At 43.5% G+C, this 7,725-nt stretch overlaps 1 protein-coding gene across 11 annotated transcripts in view; it reads right to left on the reverse strand.

The window, feature by feature from the left end:
- Positions 1-7,016, reverse strand: part of Sec31a (SEC31 homolog A, COPII coat complex component) — a 59,469-nt gene extending 52,453 nt beyond the window's left edge. For 6 of the 11 annotated variants that reach the window (XM_051170753.1, XM_051170746.1, XM_051170757.1 and 3 more), the window contains exon 1: positions 6,855-7,016. The gene's annotated coding sequence lies outside the window, so the exon portion shown is untranslated. Of the gene's footprint in view, positions 1-6,653 lie in introns of all 11 variants that reach the window. The other 5 variants (XM_051170751.1, XM_051170750.1, XM_051170749.1 and 2 more) reach the window with 3 other exon arrangements.
- Positions 7,017-7,725: the final 709 nt, after the last annotated feature.

A 7,725-nucleotide genomic window follows, 5' to 3' on the forward strand; every position in this document is an offset into this window, starting at 1 on the left:
TCACTCACATTGTTTCTACTTGAAGACTTTACAAATGATAAAATTAAGGTGCAGAAAGTTAGGTAACTTGTACAAGCTGGCAAGAGACAGCCAAACTGAACTCAGAAGTTTAACTCCAAACTTTGAGCACTCATTTGTAACTTGCTGTAAGTTTGGGTATTCAGTTTTTCTATCTATCATCATCATCATCAAATATACATATAAATATGGGCTGGAGAGATGGCTCAGAGGTTAAGAGTACTGTGTGCTCTTCCAAAGTTCCTGAGTTCAATTCCCAGCAACCACATGGTGGCTCACAACCATCTATAATGAGATCTGGGGCCCTCTTCTGGCATGCAGGCAAACACTATATATATAATAAATAAATAGATCTAATATATATACATATATATGATAGATTTAATGTATGTATGTATGTGTGTGTGTATGTATATATGTATGTATGTATGCATGCATGCATATGGCTATAGCTAAGAGGGTTGGGTGCCAACCTAGCATGCCAGAGGCCCTATGGCCCAGCACTCCAGAGGAAGTGGGACAATCAATACTTCAACAACACCCTCTGCTTTAGCTATTTCCTGGCTAGATGAGGCACATGGGACCCTGTTTCAAATCAACAACAAACAATGCAAAAATGCTAGATTTAAAAAAAAAAAAAAACTAAGAAAGGGCAGGCAAGGTAGCTCAGTCGATAAAGGTACCTGATGCCAAAGTCAACAACCTGAGTTTGATCTTGTGACACACATGGTAGGAACTGACTCCAAAAGTTGTCCTCTGACTCCACTTGCACACATGCACTCACATATGTACACATAAAATAATAATTTTTCATTTTAAAATAAAAACTTAGTATTCGGAAGAACCAATGATGCACCTACCATGCATAATGAAATTAAAAGGATAAGAAACTCATGTTAGAAGTTAGGAGTCCGTAAGATCAGCACTATGGAAGTGGAAACGAGAGGATGAGGAAAAGTCACCGGCCACTACATAGCAAGTCTGAGGCCAGCTTAGCAACATGAGATCCTGTCTCAACAAAAGTAAAAAAGAAAAGAAATTCACTTTAGAAAGTGCACTAGGTAAGCTGGGCACAGTGGCATGTGCCTGCAATCTTGGCACTTGGCAGACGGAAGCAGGAACATCAGTAGTTCTGGACAGCCAGAGCTACACAGGGAAACCCTGTCTCAAAAACAAAACAAAAAGTGCCGGGCATGGTGGCGCACACCTTTAATCCCAGCACTCGGGAGGCAGAAGCAGGCGGATCACTGTGAGTTCAAGGCTAGCCTGGTCTACAAAGCAAGTCTAAGACAGGCAAGGCTACACAGAGAGATACTGTCTTGAAAAACAAAACAAAACAAAACAAAAAACTGGAAGAAAACAAGTCAAAACAAAGCAAATGTACGCTAGGTAGACTGGGACTCCACTCTTGTACTACACAGTTAAAACTGTAATCAAAAGCCACCCCTGGGTTTGGACACTGGCTCTGCTACTATTAGATATATGTTAGATGTTGCTTAGCTTTTTTGGGCCCTGGTTTCCACACCTGAAAAAAGTGATTACCTCATGGGATAATATGAGATTTAAACAGGACAATATATATTATAGAGAGCCAATTAAATGGCCCTGCACATAGATTAGTTTCTTACATATTCATGCTATGATTCTAGCTTCCCAGGAAGGAAAGAAGCAAAGAAGGAAGGAAGGAAGGAGGGAAGGAGGAGGGAAGGAGGGAGGGAGGGACGGAGGGGGGACAGATCCAAGTCTATCTTACACTACAGAACAAGTTCAAGACCAGCCTGGGTAACTTAGTCCAGAACAGAAAGTGAAAAGCAGCAGCGTTCTGGAAATTCTAGAATTTGGCATGAGACAGGAGAATCCGGTGGCTCAGTGGACAGCCAGTCTAGCCAAGAAGCGATTTCCAGGCTCAAGAAGACAGATTTCCTGTCTTAAGAAATCAAAGTGAAGGCGGGTATGATGGCACACGCCTTTAATCTCAGCGCTCGGGAGGCAGAGGCAGGAGGATCTCTGTGAGTTAGAGGCCAGCTTGGTCTACAAAGCAAGTCCAGGACAGCCAGGGCTACACAGAGAAACCCTGTCTACAAAAACCAAAACAAACAAACAAATACACAAAAAATGAAAGTGAAGAGCAATAGAGAAAAACAGCCAGTGTTGACCTCAGGCCTTCGCTATGCACACAGGAGCATGGATCAGCCAGCACACACATGCACTTACATATAAACACAGACACAGGCAGGTGGTGGAATCACCTCACTGGTAAGAGTACCAGTGGCAGCCAGGCATGGTGGTGCACACTTTTAATCCCAGCATTAGGGAGGCAGAGGCAGAGGCAGTCGGATCGTTGTGAGTTCAAGGCCAGTTAGGCCTACAAGGCGAGTCCTGGACAGCTACATAGAGAAACTTTGTCTCAAAACACCCGCCCCCCAAAAATAGAGAGAAAGAATAAAGAGTACCAGTGGCTAGCCTGTGCAAGGACCTGGGTTCATGTCACAATATTTAAAACAAAAACAAAAACAAAACTGGACATGTTGGTATACACTTTTTAATTCTGGCCAACACAGTATGTTCCAGGTCAGCCAGGGCTTCACAGTAAGACCCAATCTTAAAAAAATAAAAAATAAAAAATAAATTACTTTTTATCTGAGACTGAGAAAATATCATATCTAAGATTATTCTGGTGAAAATAAAATATGATTTTTGTAGGGAAAAAAAAAAACCAGGAAAAAATAAAAACTAAACTAAACTAAAAATAGAAGGGGAAAAAAGCCCAGGACCTATTTTTCCTCTTACGAGCCATCTTCTTCCTGTCAGCCAACTGACTTAACCTTGAATAGAAAATCAAGTTCCAGTTCGTTTATGGAAATCCAATTCATATGGCTCTCAATAAACTCAGGACTGTTCACATTCATCAGGGTCACACTTCTGGCATTTCAAGATACAGTATCATCCCCACCCCACTTTATCTAGGTATTTTATTACATCCCATCAGTACATAGTTAGATGTTTTCAAATCGCCCTTTTTACAAACTGCTTTGTGTACCATCATGTCACTTTTCAATGAGGTATTAAGTCTTATCCTTTGGGATTCAGTTTGTTTAGGGTGGGGCTAGAGAGATGCTCAGGACTTCCAAGGGCTTACTGCTCTTGCAGAAGACCCAGGCTCAGTTCCGGCAGCTGCACAGCAACTCACAACTGTGTGTAACTTCAGCCCCACAAGAGTTGAAGTCTTCTTCTGGCCTCTCAGGGTTCCCTCAATGTATGTGGTATGTACAAACTGACAAATGCATAGGCATATACACATAAAAACAAACAAATGTGCTTAGGGGTAGCTGAGGTATACAGAAGTTTTGTTTCAGTTTTCAGTGTTTATATTCAAGGGAAAACAAATTTACTAATAACCTACATAAGCTAAAAAAAAAAAGCCAGTATCACATAAACCTCTTTTTTTAACCTGCTTTAGAGGGTCTCTTCGTGTTTAAAAAAAAAAAAAAAAAATTAGCAGTTGGAGAGGGGTTAATTACAGAATTTCACTGTGTAGCCTTGGCTGTCCTGGACTCACCTTGTAGACCTGACTGGCCTCAAACTCACAGAGATCCTCCTGCCTCTGCCTCTCTAGTGATGGGATTAAAGGCGTGCGCCACCACTGCCTGACCTCAGAGTTTCTAAAAGTAAAATCAAATAGCTAATTAATAAAAGCTGAGTTTAGGGTTTAGAGATCATTAGTAGGGCACAGAGATCTGTAACACCTTAAAAAAAAAAAAAAAAAAAAAAAAAAGGCCTGACTAGAACCACAGTGTCTTGGCAGCAAAGGTACAAGGGCGATCTTATTCTTGGGTGTTTAGTTAATGTGTAACGGAGATAGCTCAGGGACATAAGATGGCTAAGTAGGAACTCAAAGCATTCTGGGGTATCTGTTTCTTTGCTCTAACACTCCATGTTCTAGTAAAAAGTAGGTCCTCTTATTAACCTATACAGAACAAACTTTCCATGCCAGCTGCACAGAAAGAAACCCAATGGTACAATGATGGCCTACAGCTATGCAGTAAGTTACCCATCAAATTAAACAAGACCCTAATTTATTTTTATTTACAAAGCAAGAATGCCATGAAAATACAGTTTCATGGGGTACAAGTATTTTCCTCGCTTACAAACTGATTTAATTGAAAATAACTTCCTTAGAATCTGAGGGATTGAATGAAGCCATGTGTGCTTCTCAGTGACAACCTGTCTTCAGAGTCTTGTATAGCTTTTCAATATTATGTGATTGCATTCACATTGTGCATAATTCTTTCATTCAAGACCATTCTACCCAGAACATAATCATAGTAAAAACAGAAAATGAACACTTTGAGGGCAGTGGTTTGCTCATGTCCATCACCTTCAAGGCAGAATGTACAGGACTGCAGGTGGCCCAAGGCCTGGAACAGACACCCTTCGCTTTACCCTCAGCGTCGCTGCATCTGTGAGTTTTTTCTCTTCTCCTCTTAGCTATCCACATCATGTGAGAATTAAATGAGAATTTAATGTGTTTAGAACATGCCTAGCTCATAATAAATAAATACAAATGATAGCTATTTCAAAATCACAATTTAAAGGGCGTGGGGAAAAGGTTCGTCCATTAAGTAATGCTTCTTGGTCTCAATGCACAACTTAAAAGGTCTATCCCAAGCCTTCAAGAATGTATCTAAGTGCTAGACGTGGTGGTGCACAGAGGTGTGTAATCCTAAATACTGGAGATTAGAGGCGGGTGATCTACAGTTTTAGGCCAGCCTGGGCTACATGGGCCAGGGGAGACAAGAGTTGAGGATCCAGCTCACAATACATAACAGAATATCCAAGGCTCTGTGTATCTCTCCCCTACTCCCCTCAACAACCACGGAACCCAAGACCTAACATCTGACGAACACTATGTTCCAGACAAGAGCTCTTATTCTTTTCCCTTACTTTCTCTCCATGATAACTGCATTGAATTAAGTGGAAACATCTTTCTTTCTACTGATGTTCTAAATCATATGCATGGGTGTTTGTGTCCGTGTGGGTACAGGCATGTGAGTGCAGGCACCCTCAGAAGGCAGAGGAGTCAGAGGCCCCTGGAGCTGGAACTGCAGGTGACTGGGAGCCACTTGATGTGGGTGCCAGCATCTGAACTGATGAGCCGTCTTGGCAGGCCTAAACTGCTGTTCACATTCCAAGTGTTGTAAAGCAATATGAAAACCCAACAGCACTATTCTGTCAAAAGTGGCAACCCTGCAGCACTCCAGAGCTGTCCCACACCTGAGAAAGTACAATCAGAGTCCTAAATGCAAAGCACAAAGCCCTCACTGGTACTGCTTTCAGCGTAAAACTCATGTGGGCAAAAGATCTAAGGATAGGAATGTATCTTGTGAGAGGTATTTAGGATGGTCAGTCGTTCCAGGCTCACCCTGTTCAAAAATCAACTATGGTTGCCGAGCTACATGGCATCATGCTAATCTACAAGATAAAGCGTTAGGAGGTGAAATTAACCTACAAGAGAAGAACCACTGCTGGTGCGGTGGTGCGCGCCTAACTTGGGAGGTTGGGAGGCAGGAGGAGGAGGGTCAGAATTCAAGGTCATTCTTGGCTATTCAGTGACTTTGAGGCTACTCTGGGCCACAAGAGACCCTCTCTCAAAGAATGGAGGAAGAAAGGAAGAAGAGAGGAAGAAACAAAAAGAAATTAACTTAGCAGTATCACTTTACAAGCTTTTAATGTGGCATTTTTGAACCCCATAAAATTACAAAGAAAATTCTACGCAGTTGTGTGCATACAGTGTAAAACACGTTATTATAGGAAGATAGCCCAATACCTTCAAAGGGGAATAAAAATGCCAACGGATTGATAATCACTGCTTTTTACAGTTCACAAATGTCTTTCTACTCTTACATGTTTCAGGGGGAAAAAAAAAACCTGCTTACATAAAATTAACCAGTGAAACTCAAAACTCATCTCAAATCTCACATTTCCAAACTCCATATCTGTGTAATATATTCACAGTCAGACAGCAATTACCCACAAATTCCCATTCGCTTAAGAAACAAAAACAGAACTACTCAGAAGGGCAGTAAATTTTGGCCAACTCCTGATCAGGATATAAGGGATTCTGTGACATGAGCGAGTTTCTAAATTATATATTAAAACAGTTACAATTGTAGACAACGAACCAAGTTGCAGCTTTCTATACACTTTAACAATTTAGAGGAACTATCAAAATGCTCTTGCAACGTGCAAGAAGACCTGCAGAATTAGTTCTACAAGCTCACAGAAAAAGTTTATATGCCCACAAGTCCAGGCAACTATTTTACAACTGCCTCACGATTTAATCTTGTATAACACCACCAGCAAAAAATCACACACTTTTGATAGTACAGGATGTGACTGACGACCGCTGTCCCTAAATAACACAATCGTAGTTAAAAGATGGTGGTCTTCCTTTCAAATCTAAAAACCTTAAATTTGGCACCAGTTCAACACAATAATAATAATTTTTTTTTTTTAAATCTCAACCTAACTATAGTTATATATAGTTAGTCAAAGAAATAATCCTGAGGTCTGTTTCCCTTCCATGCCCTTGGGGATCGCACTTCTTTGTGCACAGGGTCTGAAGGGCTCCTAACCTCAAACTCACTCCGGAGCAGAGCAGTCTGGAAACGTTGGCGGAGGATGACGGGCGCGATCGCCCCGGCTGCTGCGACTCCAGGCGTTGTCCCGGCGGGGCCGAAAGGAGACAGGGACGCGCCGTCAGCGGAGAGTGGGCCTCGGGCCTCGGTAGCGGACACCGAACCTGGCGAGGGGCAGGGGACAAACGGCAGACACACCTGGCGGACCTCAGCGACCTGTCCTGAGTTGGCCGGCGAACGTCGGACTCTTCCAGGATCCTCCGCCGCCGCCCCTCCTCCGCTGCCCAGGGCCACCTCCACGCTCCGCTCCAACGTGGCAGCCGCAGCCCCGCCTGCGGGCCGCCACTTCCGGGTGCGGCGTCTTACCACGCCCACCCTGCCGGCCGGCACTTCCGGGAGCAGCGGTTCGCTCCTCCCACCCTGCGGGACGGCACTTCCGGGAGCGGTGGCTCCGGAAGGCTCGGCGAGCTGAAAGTAGGGATTTAGCCGTGCTTTGTGAGGAGGCGCTTAACGTAAGACTGTGGCCCTTGGCGGTGGATCAAGGGGGAAGTCCCACTGGGCGTCTCCATCTGGGAAGAACAGCGGTGACCGTGAGGACGCCACGTAGCAATCCTGTGAGGCGTCAGCAACTCCTGGCGACACTATCCACACTAGACAAACCGCGCGAAAACTGGGCTGCCAGGCCTGGTTCAGTTTATGGCTCGGCTAATTATTGCCTTCTGAGAACGTACGTGATTTTGTCGCACACACCCAACGGATATTACTTATAGTCTTAAGATGCGTGAGTGAGGTATATCGAATGCAGTTGGTATCCTTAATATTTCAATAACTGACCATGGTATCCAGACATATTAGCACTCGCCTTGGGCCACTGGGACAAAGCAAGCATCCCAATTTGAAAATCCAAAGCTGCTTTGGGTGTGGATGTGGGTAGTATGACGCTCTCAGATTGGAGCATTTGGGATTTTCGACTAGAGATATAAGCCAGTAACTGAAAAGTGTAGAAGCTGGTCTGTAGAGCAAAAGAAAAAAACGAAATGGACATCCTAGCCCATGCCTAAGACGCTGT

This window comes from Acomys russatus, chromosome 28 (assembly GCF_903995435.1).
Source record: "Acomys russatus chromosome 28, mAcoRus1.1, whole genome shotgun sequence".
Lineage (NCBI taxonomy): Eukaryota > Metazoa > Chordata > Mammalia > Rodentia > Muridae > Acomys > Acomys russatus.